The sequence below is a fragment of the Hyla sarda genome, chromosome 2 (genome assembly GCF_029499605.1).
Source record: "Hyla sarda isolate aHylSar1 chromosome 2, aHylSar1.hap1, whole genome shotgun sequence".
NCBI lineage: Eukaryota > Metazoa > Chordata > Amphibia > Anura > Hylidae > Hyla > Hyla sarda.
This window is the reverse complement of record NC_079190.1, coordinates 258,582,217-258,603,865: the sequence shown is the minus strand read 5'-3', so window position 1 is coordinate 258,603,865 and position 21,649 is coordinate 258,582,217. Positions and strand designations below refer to the sequence as shown.

At 41.4% G+C, this 21,649-nt stretch overlaps 1 protein-coding gene across 5 annotated transcripts in view; it reads left to right on the top strand.

Annotated features, from left to right (window-relative positions):
* The window catches only part of LUZP1 (leucine zipper protein 1), a 101,461-nt gene that overhangs the window by 28,491 nt on the left and 51,321 nt on the right, over positions 1–21,649 (top strand). Inside the window, exon 1 of one of the 5 annotated variants that reach the window (XM_056557021.1) lies at positions 6,129–6,207. The exons of 3 other annotated variants lie outside the window; for them this stretch is intronic. The gene's annotated coding sequence lies outside the window, so the exon portion shown is untranslated. Of the gene's footprint in view, positions 1–6,128; positions 6,208–6,270; positions 6,393–21,649 lie in introns of those variants that run through there. One more of the 5 variants, XM_056557024.1, reaches the window with a different exon arrangement.

The following is a 21,649-nucleotide window of genomic DNA, read 5'->3' as shown; positions in this document are numbered from 1 at the left end:
AAATGTTAACAATTGTTCACAACAATATGAGGATATATAATAACGGTTCACTTTTAAATAGATGTAAATATAATACTGAAGTTCTATAAATGCCACCAAAAAGTCCTGTAGAATAATAGACCTGTTCAGGAATAAAAGGCCTGCTGGGAGGGAAAATCCTGTTGGGATAAAAAGAATGTCTCCACTCCTAAACGCTGTAAATGGAAATAAAAGTTCCAAATTCACAAATAGTCTGTGACTCCTATATCACTCTGTGGGACGTATCACTGTTTTTCAACAATTTTTCTATTGGAATAAAAAGTTTTTGTTTGGCACTGTGTGCCACTCACCGCCCTCGACCGATGTTTGCTGGGTTTTTCGATGTTGCGCTTCGGGAGGGTGACTCCTTCGGCCGGGAGCAGCCTTCGGCTGATGTGTTTGCCGCCGCCGCTCTCTCCACGCGTGTGTCTGCACCGTCCGCTGGCGTGTGACGTGTAACTGTCAGCTGGTTGCAGATCAGCTGACCTAAGAGGCAGGGTCCTGGTCTGGTTGTTAGGAGTCCCGCTGAATCCCGGAGTTTAGAACACCCAGGCGTCGGACAGGAGGTACGAAAATTCAGAGATGAATAGCAAGGTCTGCTGGAGTTTGTAGTCATAGGTTTAAGTCCTTCAAGGATGCAATAGATGTAATCCTGATAGGGAGAACACTCTTTCCCATGTGTGGAGTAGTCCAATAAATGTTCAAGTCCAAATTTAAGCAATTGGTAAAAGACTTAAGTGAACTGCACATCCGTGTGAACACGTAGCAATAATCAATCTGACCAAACGCGTTTCGGGGTACACATAGGTGATATCCTGACCCCTTCCTCAGTAATGTCTTTACAGAAACTGCGCCGACCAAATTGAAATTAAAGCCTGTTAACTAAGGGGATTTTCTGTGTGGAAAGAATGAGCATGTGGAATCCAATTCTTTGACTGAAGTTCTGCTACGGAACCTCCAATTTGAACGGTGCAGGAGCCACTTGTTGGGATCATTAATATGCTACAGCAAGCGGAATACACGCAGAAATGAGTGAAATGTTCATAGTTTGCAAGAGCGCTTGGACTCCGAATGGACAGTAGTGAGGTTGCGCCCTTACAATGTGTGTGGATCAAAGATCTGTAGCCAGCTACACGTCCCCTGCTCACATGGCAGGCTGACAAACCAGAAGCCTGCAGAGTCCTGCTTGTCCCACCCACACTTCCTGTATTTTGCCTCTTCCCAGAGACACACAAGCAATAGTTGCAGGGCCAGCTTTTTATTTTATTTTATTTTTTTACTCAAAAATATAATTAAAAAAAAAATTTTTTTGAACCAATGTACTTCCGTCTGCCATTATGGATTATCGGATCCCCGCGGCATCGCTGCAGGCGATCCGATCATACATTTTCCCGACCACGGTGGCTCAGATGCCGTGATTTGTATTGATCATGGCATCTGGGGGGTTAATGGTGGACATCAGCACGATCGCTCATGTTCTCCATTACCGGCAGGCCCCTGGCTGCTGATAGCAGCAGGGACCTGCCCATGCTTGCAGTCATGTACAGGACATAAATGTACGTCCTGGTGCGTTAAGTACCTCCTCACCAGGATGTACATTTACATTCTGTGTCGTTAAGGGGTTAATGAAGTATTGTCTGGTTTTCATGTAGATAGGATTGAAAGTTACATGCTCCTGTTCCTTGGGATTGATCTTATGATTCTTAATAAGTAAATATACAGTTTTTTTTATTTATTTTTTATTTTTTCCTCCATTAAGTAAAAATTCAAATGTGTGCAGTGGTTAGACCAAATCTGCATGTTCAATTAAGGCTTTAGTATTGGCTTTAGTGGTTTCAGGGGTGGTTGAAGTCTGGACTTTGACTACACTTTTCCGATGCTCTTATTTTAGCTTTATTTTATATAGATCAACACAGAACTTCAATCATTTTCCGCTTTGACAGCACTAAATCCCACACAGTCTTAAGCAGATCATCTGTCCTGAGGTTAATACTTTCAATAAGGGCAGGTTGTCAAGGTCCATAGCATCCCCACGCCTTTTATTTCTACCAATGTCATTGGGGGAGATTTATCAAAACCTGGGCAGAGGAAAAGTTGCCTAGTTGCCCATAGCAACCAATCAGATTGCTTCTTTCATTTTGCAGAGGCCTTGTTAAAAATGAAAGAAGAAATCTGATTGGTTGCCATGGGCAACTTGGCAACTTTTCCTCTGCACAGGTTTTGATAAATCCCCCCCCCCCCCCCCCCCCCCATTGTGTTTAAAAGTGGAATTCCTGATCGAGCAAGAACATTCATGTATAGATGAGAACATTTTCTCAAAGATTCAGGATAATCTTTTGTATATGAGGTTGTGCTCTTAAAATGGTAAACATAATTTTCCATAAAAAAAAAAACAACCTATATTATGTGTTTTAAACTTCTGGCGTTCCATAAGTTTGGATTGGCGGGGTATAGATGGTGAGAGGTTATGACATTCTTAGATGAATAGTTATAACTGAATTTCCACGTAGCAGTAGTCTATTGCTGTTATGCCATTCCTAGTAATTCAGAGCAGTAGTTCTATTAACGTAGCATAGCTTACATTCTCAGAATATGGGCAGTGTTCAAAAAGCAATTTGGCAAGATTTTAGGGTTTACATTTAACATGTGGCTTTAATGTTGGAGTACCGGTCACCAAACTAAACTTTTAATATATTGTTCCTTATGTAATTATAAGACACATTGCTATTTACTTGCTGTTTAAATTCTCAACCTTTATATGTTTTTAATGTGATTGAAAAAATGGCCACTAGGTGGCACTGTTCTGCTCCCAAACAGTTAATTTGGTCTCCACCCTGATTTGCAGAAGTCCAAACTCAGGAAGTGTGTGCAGGGCATGGTGGGACACAGCTCTCGCAGGCTTCAGTGATGTAGCCCCTGCTGGGGAACGCCCACTTTATCCTGTCGGGAGCTCACACAATGTGTGCAAGGGGAAAGGTATGATACACAGCTTTTTAAAGCTCTGAATTTTTTTATATTTTTTTAAATTTTTTTTTAGGGCAGGAGGGGTGTTAGGAGTAGTTAGGGAATATAATCTGAGTTAGTTTAGAAAATATGGTTTGATGACAGGTATAACATTGTGGTAGGAAAATCCTAGATTTATCTAAAACAATCAAGAATATGGTTATTTACGTAGTTCCACAAGTCTTTCTAGCCAAATGAGAGAGCCTGATAAAGACCACTTTTTTGCCTTTGATATGTCTTGATCATTGAAAAGATTAAACATTACTCAAGCAATGTAAAAAACAAATTACTTTTTTGAAGTGAAACCTAGTCTGACTTCGGTGCTCACAGTTTCAGGAAATAATCATTGTCTGTATTATAAGCTTTACAGTCAGCTTGGAATTAAGTGTGTTTTGCATGCTTTACATGTGGTGGGGTTCCCACTCCTAATGGGTCTCAGTTCAGCAATAGCATCAATGCGCAATTACTTTTTTGTAATTAATTCAGTATAGATTAATTGAACGGTTTGCATAGGTTATGCTGGAATTGCTTCGCTTTTCTGGGTTCAACATAGTTTAAGTAATGTAATATAGGCCACTTATGTTGGGTAGTTATCAATTATGTTTTACAACTTATTCTTTACAATTGATATTATTGGAAGAAATGTATCCTGTATGGAAAATTCAGAGTATCATGTGCATTTGTCTGCCATGCCCAGACCTAGTGTATGAAACTAGTAAATGTGAGGATGACCATAATACATTTTACAGAACAGGATTAGCTCAACATGTTGGGGTACTTTCTTTAGACATAGAATAACATGTTATATTCATTTTAAAACACACAGAACAGCAAGATATTCTATTATGCAGTTTATCTGTGAATACATACTGAATACTTCTAGGTGCAGAAACCTTGGCACAGTGGAATATTCCCAGGACATTAGCATTTCGGCGGTTTCCTGATGTGACATCCAGTTTATACTGACTGTTCCTGCTGCTTGGTTGGGTTACCAGGAATCTACCCCTTTAACCACTTAGGGACCATGGGCATACCTGTACGCCCGTGGGAATTTTGGTCCCCGGGGACCAGACCGGCATGCCTGCTAAAATCATTTAGCAGGCATCCCGTGACAATGCCCAGGGGGGTACCCCCCCCCCATCATGTCGGCTATACACCGCCCATCACCTCCTGTAGCTTGGGGAAGGTGGTGATCCCATCTACACCCCTCCTCTTCCCCCCCCCCCCCCAGGAGCGCTGCTATTGGCCGTCCGACCAATAGCAGCTGGCAGAGGAGGGGGTTAATGTCCCCTTCTCTCAGCTCTGCTTGCCCACCACGTTCAGTCAGCAGACAGAGCTGAGAGAGAGACCCTCAGGGCTGAAGAACTGCAGAGATCTGTGCCCCTCAGGGCTGAAGAACTGTCCTGTGTCCAGTAGGCATTTTCGCTGGAGGAGGCATAAGCTTTACTTGCCTCCGACTCCGAATGTGCCAGTGAGGATGAGGAAGATCCTACTTCTCTGTGTTCTTCCTCATCCTCATCATCTAGCACTGATGAGTCTCCTGTACGGCAGCGGCGCCGCCGCCAGGTGAGGCCACGCACCCCCCCATGATAGTGGCCCATTGGCTGATACTAGTACGAGTGTCCATGCCGCTTGTAATAGGAGTCCGGCCCCCCAGACATGCGTACCGGAGCCCCCTTACGGTGAACCTATCTGTAAACCCCCAGAGGGTTATCAGCCACAGATTCCTGAGTTTGTTGGCGACTCAGGAATCCGGATTGACATGGCCGGATACACTGAAATAGACTATTTTAGTTATTATTTCAGGGACTACTTTGTCAATCTAATGGTGGAGCAGACAAATCTGTACGCCCAACAGTTCATCGACCACCACCCTGATTGGCTTTTGGCTAGGCCCAATGAATGGTACGCCATCAATGCAGCCGAAATGATGACATTTTGGGGCCCCGTGCTGCAAATGGGCCTGGTCAAAAAAACAAGTGTCAGGCAGTACTGGAACGGGGACATCCTCTACCAGACCCCGCTTTACAGTATGGTCATGACACGGAAGCCGTTCGAGGCCATTCAGAAATGCCTCCATTACACTGATAATAACCCACGCCCCCACCCCCGAAGTGATCCCGCCTATGACCGCCTTTACAAAGTGAGGCTGGTCATTGATCACTTTGTGGCCAAATTTTTGGAGGCCTTGGTACCGCTCAAGGAGCTCTTTAGAGGAGTCTCTTTTCAGTTTTAAGGGGAGACTCCTCCTCTTCTGCCAGTATATTCCCTTGAAGCGGGCACGGTATGGCATGGAACTCTACAAACTGTGTGAGAGTACCTCAGGGTACACTTACAAGTTTAGAGTATATGAGGGACGAGATTCCCATGTTGAACCCCCAGAATATTCCCCCACTCTGGGTGTTGGCGGGAAAATCGTTTGGGACCTTGTGCACCCATTGCTAGATAAGGGTTACCACCTTTTACGTAGACAACTTTTATACCAGCATCCACGTCCACTTGTGGGACTGTGCGGAAGAACCAGAGAGGCCTCCCTCTAAATTGGATCCAGACACCTATGCCCAAGAGTGAGTTCCGTGCCCTAACCCATGAAAACCTGTTGGTGGTCAGGCTGTCACGCCCCCTCCCATAGGCTTGCATTGAGGCGGGCGGATCGGCAGTAATCAGACCCGGAGCGAACCTTCTCTGGGGACTGATTTTAACGGGGTGCGGCGGGACCCCGCAAACAGGCATCTTATCCCCTATCCTTTGGATAGGCGATAAGATGTCTAAGCGCCAGAGTACCCCTTTAAGGGGTTAAAGGGCTTTTACCATGAAAACAAATGAGTCTAAAGCGATGCACGAAGTGAAATTTAAACATATTTCCAATGTACAAGCAGCAGTACTGTTTGAGATATATATTTACTAATCTTCCATTTGTCCTCTTGTTTTTGACCTTTTTTTTTTTTTTTTGTTTTTTTTACAACCCTTTTAGGACATGCACAGTGATAGTCAGACATGCAAAATTCAGCCGCTTATTGCTCATTAGTCTCTATTATATTCAAGCAAAGGGGATTGTGGGGAAGTGTATGCTCTGTTGCCTGGCAACAGAAGGGTCAAAGTTCAGAGAGGAAACCAGGAAGCGATCCTATCCATAGGAGACTTCTCACAGTAGATACTCGGCACTGCTTTACTGGATCCACTTAGGTAAAAAGGACTGACTCAGCTGATTCAGCTCCGGACCTTCCACAATCACGCAGTGTCTGGTGCTCACTGACCAGAAGATAAATACAACTTCATAAATTCTGTGTCTGTAAGAATGAAAGATCAGGGCACTCACCATTGCTGCTACAGTATACTTTATTGAAAAGTTCCATAGGAGAGATGAATGGGTAATTTTACCTAAAATACAAAAGCACATTTGTACTCCTCTTACTTGTTTGTAGTACATATCTGATTTAACCAACTTTGCTTTGTGGGACATCCCCCCCCCCCCCCCCCTTTTAAGGTTCTCTCTCATTATCACAAAGTGCTTTTGTGGTCATGCCTCTTAGTTCTCTAGCCTAAATGACAAATGGGAGTCACCTGCCAAGGTAAAACATGTCAACTTGGTAAAATAACGGTAGGAAGTTTGAATTTCAGTACTGGGAAGGGTGCTTGTAAGCTTATGGAAGTAAATGTTGTGACTTCATGACATTACTGTAATTCTCATGTAGCCCCAGCCTGACTTGGGTCATGACGGTACCCACTACCAAACCGTCTGCACCTTAAAATCTGGTGGCAGGTTTCCCCTAGGACAGGGGAACGTACAGATGTTTAAACAGTGTGTTTCTGGTTATGATTCTTCTGTGGGAATGCCTAGGAATGCAGAGATTTTTTAATTACTGAATATTTTTACAGAAGACTGCAGATGTTTATGTGGATTGATGATGATGTGTTGTAGTCGCTTTGTCCGGTGATTTACAATATCTTATTGCATTATTTATTATTTTATTGTATTTTTTTTCCTGAATCTGTGTTGCATCATGGTTCATATTTTCTTTTGTAAAAGTTTTCATCCTACAAATAAAGGGTGAACCTCCAGTATCCTGCACAGTACCTAGTCCGTCTAATCGGAGCAGTAGGTCACTTTGGATGAAAGGATCAGCATGTCACATATTGGCTTCTGACATGTCACTTCCTAGTGAAGAACGGTGGTGCTATGGATCTCTCGCATATATTGCTTTGGAAACCAGGGTTAGCCAAGGGTAGGCTGTGCTGTATGGACATGTTCACTTTATTTAAAAATATATAATTGATGTTTTGTCAACATTCTATTCCACTTAAGCCTTTAAAACCGCAAGCTCCATATACACATTGGGGGAGATTTATGAAATCCTGTGCAGAGGAAGAGTGGTGCAGTTGCCCATAGCAACCAATCAGATTGCTTCTTTCTTTTTCCACAGGCCTCTTTAGAGGCCAGTGGAAAATGAAAGAAGCAATCTGGTTGCTATGGGCAACTGCACCACTCTTCCTCTGCACAGGATTTCATAAATCTCCCCCATTATTTTTAGGTGAAACAATTTCTCAAACTTTGGGAAAGTTAGATCTCAGTAGAAATATACTTTTATGTTAATTTTAATGATTGGGATGGTTAATACTAATTTAAAAGGCATTGGACACCTAAGTGTTCACACCTTGAATAAGTGCATATAAATATTCTTTTTTAGTCGTTGAGACAACATCCATGACAAATTATTGCAAAAACTCAGACTGTCCCTGGCAGTTTAGGATATTTTAGTTCTCCTTGTGGAAAAGGTTTCTTAACAGCCGACCTTTTATAGACTATTGGGTGTAGGGATTCCCCTGTGAAGATGGCCGTTTTATTAGGACCTCCGTGTAGTTGGAATACATAACAAATCTTGCTAAAATTGATAAACTTTATAACTTCTACCGTACTCGGGACACGCTATAGTTTCCATTGACAAGGCAAAGAGTTTCCTTCTGGCTGTAAGGTGTAGACTTGACACATGATACAACAAAATGTCTCGTCTGCATATACACATGGGCTTTTACTGTTTGCTTTTCTCAGTTATGTTAGCGTCTGTTTGCTGTGAACGTCTCCTTGTGCTGCCACATCACTCTTCAAGGTATTAGGGCCCATGTTTACTAAACAGTCGCAGTGGCTGTGTATGGGGCTGGCTTCACCTACTCACCTCCTGCCAGAGGCTTTTCTTTCACCAGGCTAAAAATAGATTACCTAAATGATTCATTATTGATAATGGAAGCTGAATCTGAAGTCTGAGAACTTTCCTTACCTGTTATAGTAGACTCTTCCAGTGTTTACATATACTACAATATGAGCAGCCTCACAAAAGATGCAACTTTAATTCTGGCCTAGATGCATCTGCTTAACTTTATATTCATTTTTTTCTTTATTTTTCACAGGTTATTAACAATACAATCAGAATTCTTGTACACAATTTTAAGAAGTTTTATAGTTAACAGAAATGAATACTTTTTAAAGAGAAACTGACAGGCTATTTACCCACATTAAAACCCAATGTACTGGGTACTGTACCCAATGGACCCAGTGGTCCCATGCATGTGTTTTCAATGGAAAACCCAAGTAAGCAACTGGCAGAGGCGTTCTTACTTAAAAATCAAAATGCCTGATCCTTCTCCCAGCCAACATCACAGCCATATAAACACTGTCATTTGTATTATGATTCCTTTCTATTATAGTTTTTATCATAATATTCCGTATGCATTTTGTCTGCATTATGGCCGTAGGCTCCGACCAGAGCCCGAGTCTGATGGTGGGTACTAACCTATGTTTAACACCCAACAAGAAATGGGGGCTTTGGTGATACTCTGTCCCATCCTCCTTGCCTCCACAATTATTTTGGGGCTGAATTGCAGCTAACCAATTTTCAGTCCTACTAGATTTTTGTCTTGGGCTCATTGGATACACCATTTAGATACTGTTCTGTAGCAACACATGGGTCAGCTGTTTACTATCACAACATTGTCTCTGTGTAATTTGCTTGTGAAACCTCTGCATGAAAATTGTCTGTAGTCATATTGACTTACTGCTGGTATTAGCAGTGGATAAGCCATTCATTATATGATTCAGCTCCCATATCCACTAAATAAACGTAATTCCTGGTGCTAATGTATGTTCCTTTCAGTATTCCTTATTATCTAAATGGGCTCTTTACTAGATTTGTGCTGTCATGCCGTATCGAATATATAATAGAAGTGGGATATGAAAACCAGTTTCTTACCTTCCCCCCCCCTGCCCCCGTAGAAATATATGAAATGAAGATCTAAACCAAAGCTCTAAAATACAAAGGGGTCTGGACTTTGTCTGGCTCCGTCTGAATATTCACTTTGTTTTCATTTAGATAAACTGTTCTATTTTGGTCTGTGAAAAAGGAAATGTCTTGATTTGGTTTCAGACTTTTTGAGCGCAGAATTAGATTTGCAGCCCTTGTTCTCAACGACAGTAAATTTCAATCATTTTATGTGTCTGCCTGAAAGTAAGGAAATGCATATCGAACTTAAAGGGATGTATCACCTAAATATTTATTTAACTAATTATAGGCAGAAACTGTTTGTTTTCTAATTTATAATTTTTGTTTACATTTTTATGGAGCCTGCCATCTTGTCTGAGCTGTTTTTAACAATATTTTAGAGAGATTCTTTACAGCAAACCACAAGGACATTGGCAACCATTGACTGACTAAAGCTGTCCCATTCATGTGAATGGGAAAGGTGTCTGATCGTACAGGAGGAGGCTGATCAACAGCTATTGTGTGTGCCACTGTCTATATACTGGTGTCGCCTTTCTGGAAAGTGATCTGTACTAAACAGGATGTCACAGCTTAGTTTTAGGCCCAGTGGCCAAAATGGAAACTGCAAGATTTCATAGTTATTTCAAAATCTAGATAGTAAATGCCACATTAAAAGAAAAATACCAAAAAGTCTTAAATCTGGTTTAATATAAAAACATAATATTTTTTTTTTTGGGGTCTTTTTACACATTAAGTATCCTGCGCATATTTGATAGGCAGGGTTTAATGCTGCAAATTTGATGTTGTGTCCAGTCATTTTAGTTTACGTTTAAAATCTGCAGCATCAAATATGGCCAGGATACTGTCTGTGTGAATAAACCTTTTTAGGGTCTATTCACATGTACAGCACATATTTGATGTGCAGGATTTGATGCTGCAGATCTTATTGCAGAGTTCAATGTAAACTAAGCTACCTGAACACAACTTCAAATATGCACAGGATACTGTATGTGTTAATGCACCCTAAGGGTATGGGCACACATAGCAATGATGCAGAGTATTTCAATCTGACAATCTAATTGGTTGCTATGGGCAACTGGTCACCTTTTCCTCTGCATCAGTTTTGATAAATGTCCCTACTTATCTGTATTGTTGACTATATGGCTACAAACATGGAAGGTTTGCCCTTGTGTTGTCACACCATTTGCAGTACACCCTATTGCCTGCTGAGTCATAGCCTACCCCCACCTTCTGTCTGTTTAAAGATTAGCCATTAACGCCGTCATATATGAAGATCTTCTTCTGGGTCCAAGTACACCAGTTGATAATGTTAGTTATGGCCATACCATAAACATGAACCGTTCAGATAAAGATAAAGGAATTATGTTCACCACCTGGCCCTGCTTCCTGCTGTGGCACAGATCTTTCTCTTGACTTTAAATGTGCTTTTTCCATAAAGTATATATTCTCTTTCTAAATCTGCCTTCCTGGTGGTCTGATGTTAGTATGCACCATACAGCTGCGCCCAACAAGTAAACTTGCTATTTCAAGTTAGAGCAATAACTTCTACCTACAGCCGCTGTTATGGCTTTTTTATTCTGTTCCATAAAAATCTATAGTGTTGCACAGTGGGTTTGTTAGCCAGCTGACAATCCTGCTCCTTGCAAGCTTTGTGCCCTCCAAGGTCTCGTGCAAATTTTACGGTAGTCTGAATTAGGGCTGGGCGGTATGACCAAATGTGTGTATTAGAGATGAGCGAATTTACAGTAAATTTGATTCGTCACAAACTTCTCGGCTCGGCAGTTGATGACTTATCCTGCGTAAATTAGTTCAGCCTTCAGGTGCTCCGGGGGGCTGGAAAAGGTGGATACAGTCCTAGGAAAGAGTCTCCTAGGAATGTATCCACCTTTTCCAGCCCACGGGAGCACCTGAAAGCTGAACTAATTCATGCAGGAAAAGTCATCAACTGCCGAGCCGAGAAGTTTGTGACGAATCAAATTTACTGAAAGTTCGCTTATCTCTAGTGTGTATCACGGTATTTTTTTAAAACTTTTGGCTGTTCCACGGTATATAACAGTGTTACATGACAGTGGGCTCAGCCTATCACCGGCCGAGGCAGAACATGCGGCCGGCGATAGGCTGACGGCTGTCCAACATTCCCGTCCCCAGGAAACAAGTGGGGCCAGTACCGGACCAACAGGAGATGAGTTAGTGTTTATTTTGTTTATTTTTTGCAGCCCGGGCATAGGGATACTGCACAGTATAGAGCAGTGGTCTCCAACCTGCAGACCTCCAGATGTTTCAAAACTACAACTCCCAGCATGCCCGGACAGCCGTTGGCTGTCCGGGCATGCTGGGAGTTGTAGTTTTGCATCATATGGAGGTCCGCAGGTTGGAGACCACTGGTATAGAGTGTCAGTGCCAGCGGCCGCAACAAACAGGTTGAGGAGGGCAGCGCATGCGGGTGACATGTGAGTAGTACCCTGATGGGGACAGAGCTGGGTTAATAATTAATTGGGGGGGCGCAGAATAGCGCTCTCAGGTAACATAGGATGAGTTCCCCGATGTGGGGACAGCGCAGCGCTGGGCTGATTCATTCATTCCGGAGGGGGAGGGGCCAAAGCGGTATTTGCGGTATGGGTTAAAATTCATATCGTGCAGCACAAAAATTTCGGTATTCGGTATAAACCGGTATACCGCCCAGCCCTAGTCTGAATGAAAGTATTAACAACCTTTTTTTTGTTGCTCAACTGAAATTGTACCCCTATACCCCCACAGTTCTTTCCTCAAATGTGCAGTATAAATAATGGTCCACCACAACAAACATGATGCCATCAGCGGTACTCTGAGGGACCAGAAGTGCAGTGATATTTATTGCTTGTGATGTGTCGGTGTATAGAGCTCAGTGGGGCTAGGAAATTATTAGTAACAGGGCGGACTGCAATGAAAACAAAATAGTGAGAGAATACAATCATCTACTCGCTGTCTAAAAGTCAGGTCACTTGTCAGACATTTGTTTTGGGCAGAGCAGATTATACTTACATTACATCATCCTAGGTATACAAGTTGTAAGGCCACGGGAACAGATAATAGAATGACGCTGTAAGCAAGGTGTGAAGAAATGACTGCACTCCTCATTATACTATGACACACTGTTTTCTATTGAAACTGTTACATTAAAACCGTACACAGTTACTTGTTTTTCACTGCATGTCTCTGCAAACAATGAGCTGAGTTTTTGGGAGTGGCCAGACTTCCTCTGGCCCCATTGCCTGTACAACTGATGTCTACACGGACTGCTTTTAAATATGCCAGGAGTCTGCATAAGTGAACTGCCCAGTGTCCTAATGTCTTGACAGGGTCATCAGAATTGGGTAGTGACTATTTTTTTAAATAACTATTGCTTGGTGGGCAAGGTTTGTAAGGGGCTGTCCTCCCAGCTGGAGAACTTTATATATGCTCCACCAGGTGCCAAATCCAGATATAAAGCAGAATGCCCAGGTCCGTTATAACATCAAATACATAGCTCCCTATCTTCCTTTTCCCTTTAAGATTTCTACATACTTCTTTACTTCTTCATTTTACATTTGTTCTTTACTAGGGATGTCCTGATACCATTTTTTTTATTTCTTTTTTTTTAAGACACATTAAGAGTACTGGTACTTTTTTCAATGTCATGTGACAGTTTTTTGTTTTTTTTTTCCCTCCCCTTAAGAGTACGTTCACACAGGTGGATCCACAGAGTATTTTACACTGCGGATCCATCGCTTCGAACAGGCACATCTAAAGGCAGCATGTAGCGGTCCTTCAGTGGCATGTGAACGTACCCTTAGGGTGTGTTCACACGCTAGCAGAGAGTTTCCTGCTGCAAGTTACGCTACCATTGATTTAAATGGGTCCGCGGACAGTCCGCAAATCTGACACTATTGCGGACTGTCTGTGGACCCATTCAAATCAATGGTGGTGTAACTCGCAGCAGGTTTCCCGCAGCGTGAAACCCGCTGCTAGTAATAGGGAATTAATGGGGAAAAGGGGTGTGTTTTTAGTTTTTATAAGAGAGAGGGCTTTTGTAGATTGCATACACTGATCAATGATATGCTATAGCATAGCAGTGATCAGTGTTGTTGGTACTCCTTTACTAATGCCTGCCATGGCAGGCAGCAGTAAAGGAGCAACGATAGGACGCATGGAGCAGGGTAAGGGACCTCCGGCCGTCCTCACAGCTGATCGGGACACCACGTTGATCCCGATCAGCATCCCTGAGCTAGCCGGCAGTACATCTCAGGACTTTTAGATGCCGCAATCAACTTTGATCGTGGTGTCTAGTGGGTTAATGCGGGTGCCAGAGAGTGCAGGCAGCTTACCACACCTCCGTGATACCTGATCGGATTAGGTATCGGGGACATTTGTACGAGTACAAGTACTTTTGCAAATGTCCAGTATCGGTCCTGATACCAGTATCTGTATCGGGACATCCCTATTCTTTATAGCCTTTCCTTACTATTCATTGGTTTTTGATTGATCACTGGGACTATAAAACATAAAAATCCTATAAATACAAATACTACAGGTGTTCATTAAATTATGTGTCAGTCTAGGGCAAAGGTGAACTCTCCCTCTACTTGAGATAATGGGTATTAAAGGAACAATAAACCCAGAAATGAATTATAAAAGAAACAGGATATAATATTGCCCTCATTGTTTCTTAGTGTACAGGGTGTTTCTTTTCTTAGGAGTCTGGTGGACAGTGTCACCCAATGTTAGAATCATCCACTAGACTCCTAAAATCAGAGGTTTCAACCAATAAATGACAAGTTATATTGTTTTTTATTCCCTACAGATTGAGATGTATATCTACTTTGCTCGTCCTTCTCTATAACCTAATGCTGATAGATTAGTGGTGACAAGTTCCCTTTTTTAGCTTTAAACAATGAAATAACTCCAATAATAAAATGGGCCAAATGTAACAATACTGTTGTCCCGCTGCAGTCAGTCCAGCTTGTCCACACGCAGGATTGTTAAGGGCAAAGTAGGGGTATTCGAATTAGAAGGCTACATGAAGAGAGAAGATCATGGGAGAAATTGCTAAGAAATGGCCTTACAGACTTATGTTTTTAAAGAATAACTTAACAAAATGTTAGAAACTTCTGTGTGGCTCTAGCACTGATGTGAACAGAGCCTAAATATCTTGATCACACTTTAAATAGGTCTTCTAATTCCGGATAACCAAACTGCTTCCTTTTTAGAAACCGCACCACCTTCGCCCTCAGTTTGTGTGGTAAATGGAGCAGATTTGTAATACCACATACAACCTGAGGACTGGTTTGGCAGCTCTATTTTTCTATTACCATATTACTGCTTTAATGAGATCTCTTATAATCGCTATTAGAGATGAGCGAACTTACAGTAAATTCGATTCGTCACGAACTTCTCAGCTCGGCAGTTGATGGCTTATCCTGCGTAAATTAGTTCAGCCTTCAGGTGCTCCGGTGGGCTTGAAAAGGTGGATACAGTTCTAGGAAAGTGTCCTAGGACTGTATCCACCTTTTCCAGCCCACCGGAGCACCTGAAAGCTGAACTCATTTATGCTGGAAAAGTCATCAACTGCCGAGCTGAGAAGTTCGTGACGAATCGAATTTACTGCAAGTTCGCTCATCTCTAACCGCTATATATCTTCAAAGCTATATGACATTTGGTTTTTGCCACAGCTTGTTCATGTATAGCTACAAGCATTTCATCCTGTCCATCTTTTATACAGTTGCCATGCAGTATTGATGTGATATGATGGGGCAATGTTGATACAGTCCCTTTTTATGGCCTACAGTCAGTATTCTAGGCAGAAGTGTCTTTTGCCTGACTTTCTAGATTTGTTTTTCTTGACCCATTTTTACTTTTTCTTTCCTTGCCAGCCTTGCAAGTGTTAATATAATGCGTGTAGTTCTTTTTAAAAGGAAATTAATCACTTCTAGAACAAAGCTTAGTAGCTGGAAAAATATGCAGACAAATCGTTCTGACCAGACCTCGAAACTTCCTGCACTGCCAAGTCTCCTCTTAGAAGATATTGAAATGGCTTGTTAACAAATGGACAAAAAAGGAATTGGGGAAGCAAGTGAATCAAGAATGTTATAGATGTCACAAGATATATTGGGAGGCGTGGGAGGTTTCTGCTACATTCTTTTATGCATGTGCAGTATATTATTGGTTGCATTAAAATCAGCTGTTACTGAAATAGCTTTACAAAAGATAATACCAAAATAAAATGTATGTAAGCCAACACATTCCGCAGCACTTTACTATTCGGAGGGGACAAATATCAGACATTCCAAAATGACACTAATTAGTCAAAGCAGGAATGATGGCCGTCTATGAGAAATGTGTTTGAGACAAACAAGGTAGAAAGAACTGGAGAGCCTACTGAATAGACTATATGTAAAGATTCACAAAGCTACTCATGGAGGCAAGGCCTTATACACAATTCAATCCCAGCCAGACTCCCTCATGCACAGGTATATAAGTGACTTTGCTCCTGTCAGTGCGCCTCCGTAGGCATAAATACACCTCGTACTGGGAGTTCCACTAGTCCCTGTTAGAACTCATGTAACACATGCAATACCAGGGAAGGCAGTATCTATCACACAGTTCATAGCTTCTAAGACCCGGCTGGGTAGTAACTCCCAATACAGATGGTTCACTTCTTATCCTTATTTTATTTGTCTTGAAGATTCATGATATCTTTATGCAAAATACTTTTGGGAGCTTGACAGCAGATACAGACATAGTGAGAGCGGAGTTCACCTTCCTGCTCGATACCTTGGACGCGACGGTGTTTTGGGGACGTGCCCCCTTAGTCATGCGTGTCAGGTATGAGGTGGGAGAGGATTAAGTAGCCCAGCATTAGACACCATGTACAAAACGCATGCATATATGAAAATATCAATAGCGTCTAACCGGGTTATAAAAATGATGTGTAACTGCAGACCTCATTCATCCCTTTGGGGATTACACTTTCAAGTTCAGTTATCCAATAATATTCTTTGTAACAGACGTCGCTTATTAAGGTTAACATTTGCTGCTTCAGGTACTACTTCTAGAATTAACCATTTCAATACTGTTATAGGATGGCTAAGTTCACAAAAATGTCGGGCTACTATACTTTCACCATATTTAGATGTTTCTATGTTTTTCCGTTAAGAAATTTTCTAATTAATATTTTATGTTCAGTTAACCGAGTTTTTCTAGACCTGGCAGTCTGTCCTACATATGAAAGTCTGCATGGACATTTGAGCATATATATTACGTTCTTTGTTTGGCAAGTATAAAATCCTGTATCGTGAGTTACTACCCAGCTGGGTCTTAGCATGTATCACACAGTTCATAACATGTATCTTCCCTTGTGTTGCATGTGATACATACAGGTATGTAAGTGAACCTTCTTCATACACACTTACACCTTCTGCTTTATTGTGGACTTGTTTCTGTTCTGCTACCTCCCCTGACTATATGCACTGTGGAAGCCTGTATAGCAGTTCTCACTGAGATTGTGATCTTGCGATATATGTGCTAATCATAACTGTTTATTTTTTTTATTGTTTATACTTGACCAATAAAAGTTACTTTAAAAAATTGTACGTAAGTGAACTTTATGTAGTGTAGCATCTGTGTGCTCCAGTCTTTGGCTGTATATTCAGTCTGTGTGTGAGGAGAACTGAGCAACTAAGCATGCCTGACCAGAAGAGGGGACTGCCTACAGGACGTACCCCAAGGCAACAAGCAGAAATAAACATCATCCAGCCTATATTGGTAGGCCTGCTTTCCAAAAACAATTGCTTTCTAAGAATTACTTGTATTTGGAAATATGTTTAACTTCACATAATGTATCAGTTTAGACCTATTTATCTTTCTGGTATAACCCCTTTTTAAGGCCTTTTTTGTCACATAGATCTTTAAAATATTGCTCCCACTAACCTGTTGGCACATGCTTGTACTGTGGGCGACACTGATGAAAGTCATACCTTCCGCTTATTGCTCCATGCCTCCAGTCTTCAGTAATCCCTGTTATATTCAAATGTGGAGCTTGGTGCACTACAAGCCCGTTACCAGCTGGATAGTACGGGAGATACTGATGACAGATTTCCTTTAGAAGATCGCACTATATACTTATTTTTTATTTTAAACACTTGTAACAATACAAAGAAATCTGAACATACTTTTTCATGTACTAAGGAATCATCATGAGCTTGTTTAGTGTCTCATTCCCCCCCCCCCCCCCCCACTTTCAGTTATCTGTCCTGATTCTAATGTCAAACTTGCCTAAAATAGCTTAAACAAGCAACAATATAGGGGGACATTTATCAATGTTTGCTTATGAATTCTTTTGATTTATTTTTTATTTTTTTACAATTTTTATTTTTTTTTGCTTATGTGCGACTTATTTATCAACTGGTTTCACCCTGTTGATAGATTTCTTTCAGGTAAGCAAATTTTTTTTTTTTTTTTGCTTTTGGTAGTGGCTTTTTCTGCTCCATGTCTGAGCTGGAGTAAATTTAGTAGGTTTTTTTCATGTGATGCCACTTTTTTTGCGACTTTCACACTTGATAAATCTCTGACCACTGCAAGTCAAAAATCACTTTTTGCTTTGGTAAGCAAGTTTCTTTTTATTTATGTATTTTTATTTTTGCTTAGGGCACTGCACAATCAAAAAGTCGCACAAAAAATAGCAGTCGCACATGCATTTTTTTTTTTGCGACAATTTTAAGCAAAAAAAAAACTACTAAATGCTTTGATAAATGTCGCCCATAGTCTAGACAGCCCAACTGCAGTTGCTTCTGTTGCTGTTAATGCTTCACTATTGAAGTGCTGAGCCATATTCTAACTTTGCATATATGGTATTGTAGTTCACAACTAAACTTTAAGAAATGCCCATCCCCTCTCTAGACAACTTCCTTCCAGCATGCAGTGACTGGAAATGGGGATATGATATCTTTTAGTGACTCACACTTTATATATGAACTGCTTCCACAACTCCACCCTCTTATTCAATGGAACAACTGATTGTGTCACAAAGTTATGAAATCTGGGAGTTAATAGAATGACATAGAAGTTAGTAGTTGGAGAAGACGACACTACTTGCCTGGTAGGAGTTAATAAATGGGGCTAATGTACTGACACTTGTTTTAAGAGCCTTGTCTGGAAAAGTTGTAGCACTGTGTCACCAGAAAGTAAAATAGAGAGAGTTATGATAACCTGTGTAGAAGAGGGGGGCAGTTGCCCACAGCAACTAATCAGATTGCTGCTTTCATTTTGTCAGAGGTCTTTTTAAAAATAAAAGAAATCTGATGGACTACCACACTCCTCTTCCTCCTACACAGGTTATGATAGGGCTAAGTTTTCACTTGTGGGTTTTTTTTTATTTATTTATTTTTTTCTGGCAGTTATTGGAAAACTGCCAGTGCCGTTTTTGAACCAAATTCAAAAGTGGATCCATAAGGGAGGAGAAGTGTAAGTCCTTCCTTTTATATGTCATATTCCTTTTTGAATAAATTTCTGGCTTTGGCTCAAAATCTCTAGTGGCAGATATCCAAAAACTGCCAGGAAAAAACCCAAGTGGAAACTTAGCCTTAATCTACTCGAAATTATTGTGAATCTGCAACCTATGTCCCCTAACCTGCAGGTGTGAGAGAGCTGGAATTGAGCCTGTTTTCCTCCTTTGCAGTTTTATTAGTGGTCTTAAAAAATGCACAAGCCACAAAAAACAAAACATAATAAAACTAATTTTCTGTACTTATTGGCAAGTATTTATAACAGTTTTTGTTGTGCTAAGCTAAAAACAAACGGGCTGTTTTACACATTTAGGGTAGGATCACACGTTGCGCATCCGCAACATTTCACACTGCGGATTCTCTAAAGGCAGTCACAAGCACGAGCTCCCTGCTTCAGGCTGGTAGCTCTGTCTGCTCGTAGTTCCGGACTTCCTGCTGTAGACACTGTGTGCAAATGCGCAGCAGGAAATCCGCCGCCATGAGCGGACACACAGAGCTACCTGGCCACAGTAGAGAGCTTGCTCTTGTGACAGTTGCTGGTACATCGGCAGTGTAAAATACACTGCGGATGCGCAACATGTGACCCTACCCTTAATGTGTAAAACAGACCATTTGTCAGTCTTTAGCTTTCAGGCCACATCTGGCCAACGTAAGTTGTCTCTACCCTAAAAGTAATTTTAATGGGAATTGCGTAAATGGCCCTGTTGGCTGTTATTTTCGTAAATCTGAGCTTATGGAAACAGCATGGCACGTGGTGCTCAGCTGTTAACACAACTGTCACTAACCTTTTGAGTGTTTACACCACCTCCGACACGTGCCAGCAAGATCTCAATTTTAAGATAGGTGTGGATATGGCTTAAAGTTCAATCCCAAGATCAAAAGTTAGAGGATAAACTTTGGGACCCTGGCTGATCATGAGAATGAAGATTAAATCTTCCCCAAGTGAATAGAGCAGCGGTGTGCATGCCTGGCCACAGCTCCAGACACTGCTGGGGAGATTTATCAAATCCGGTGTAGAGGAAGAAGAGAAGCAGTCTGGTTGCTGTGGGCAACTGCACCACTCTTCTGCACCAGTTTAGATACATCTCCCCTTGAGCCTATGGGATTTGAGTCCATCACTTTTATTAATCTTGGCTATCCCTTTTAGATGGGAATTAACCTTTAACAATGTCTGTAGTATACATTCTTTAAAATGTCTGGCATAAGACTGATGTATTAGCCATCATTTTTGAAAACAAAACAAATTCCCGGTAGTAAGGTTTCTTTGGTCATATAAAGCCTGTCAATTTGAACATTTTGTGCGGCAGGCACCAGGTTGAAGAGCTGGAGAAGCTGAACAGAAAGCTATATTTTTTGTTTTGTGGGAAAGGAATTATTGTAACTTATATACATCCCTGTTTTTCCTGGGCCTAGGAGTCCGGTTGGTGGAGAGACCACCTAGAATGAACAGGAATATAAACTAATAAATTACAAGTTCTAATGAAGCATTAACTATAAAATTATATATATTCATTACGCGAATACTCATCTATAATATATCGATAAGACTGCATGTTTATCGTGACAGGCTCCTTTTTTTTCACCAATATTTGGACTGGAGATGGGGAAAGTTCCAAAGTTAACCTTTTTTTTTTTTTTTTTTTTTACATATTTTTTTTTTCCTTGTCTATTGCTTCAGAATCACAGTGAGACTTTTGTGTGGTCCCATATTACGATCCATTTGGTGTGACTGCTGAGGTTGTTTGCAGGATGTTTTTGGCTCCTTTTTGGCATTTTTTTTTTTTTTTTTTTTTCTGGCAGTTTTTGGAATACTGCCACTGCAGTATTTGAGCCAAAGCCAGAAGTGGATTCAAAGGGAATAGGACATATAAAGGAAGGACTTACACTTCTCCTCCCTTATGGATCCACTTCTGACTTTGGCTCAAAAATTGGCAGTTTTCCAAAAACTGCCAGAAAAAACAAAGTGGAACCTTAGGGGGGAGATTCATCAAAACCTGTGCAGAGGGAAAGTTGTCTAGTTTTCCATAGCAACCAATCAGATCGCTTGTTTAATTTTTCACAGGCATTCCTAAAAATGAAAGAAGCAATCTGGTTGCTATGGGCAACTGGGCAAGTTTTACTCTGCACAGGTTTTGATAAATCTCCCCCATAGCCTTTTGCTGTTGGTAGGGGTAGGCAGTGTAGATTGTCTTGTGTTTCTTGACATTAAAGGGGTATGCAGGTGGAAATAAATGTTTTTTTTTTTTTTTTTTTAATCAACTGGTGCCAGAAAGTGAAACATATTTGTAAATTACTTCTATTTAAAAAAAATCTTAACCCAGTATATCAGCTGCTGTATGCTCCAGAGGAATGTATAGTTCTTTTCTGTCTGACCATAGTGCTCTCTGCTGACACTTCTGTCTGTGTTAGGAACTGTCCAGAACTGGATAGGTTTGATCCTACTCTGGACAGTTCCAGACATGGACAGAAAAGAACTCAACTTCCTGTGGAGCATACAGCAGCTAAGTGCTGGGAAAATTAAGAATTTTTTTAAATAGAATTAATTTGCAAATTTGTTTAACTTTCTCGCACCAGTTTGAAAAAAAATGTTTTCCACTGGAGTACCCCTTTTAATGATTAGGCATAACCCAGGGATGTGGAATTCTTACCGCCCGACGCCCGGGACTAGCAGTTTTGGGCACCGGGCAGGTGAATTTGTCCGGCCCTTAGCCCGGCTCCGGGCAAGCAGGGCCGGACCTGACAAGTGCGGCGGCGATCTGCAGTCTGTATGGAGCGGGCTGCCGACTCCTGCCCGCTCCATACTCTGCAGCCTGTGTCCTTCGAAGCAGAGCAGGG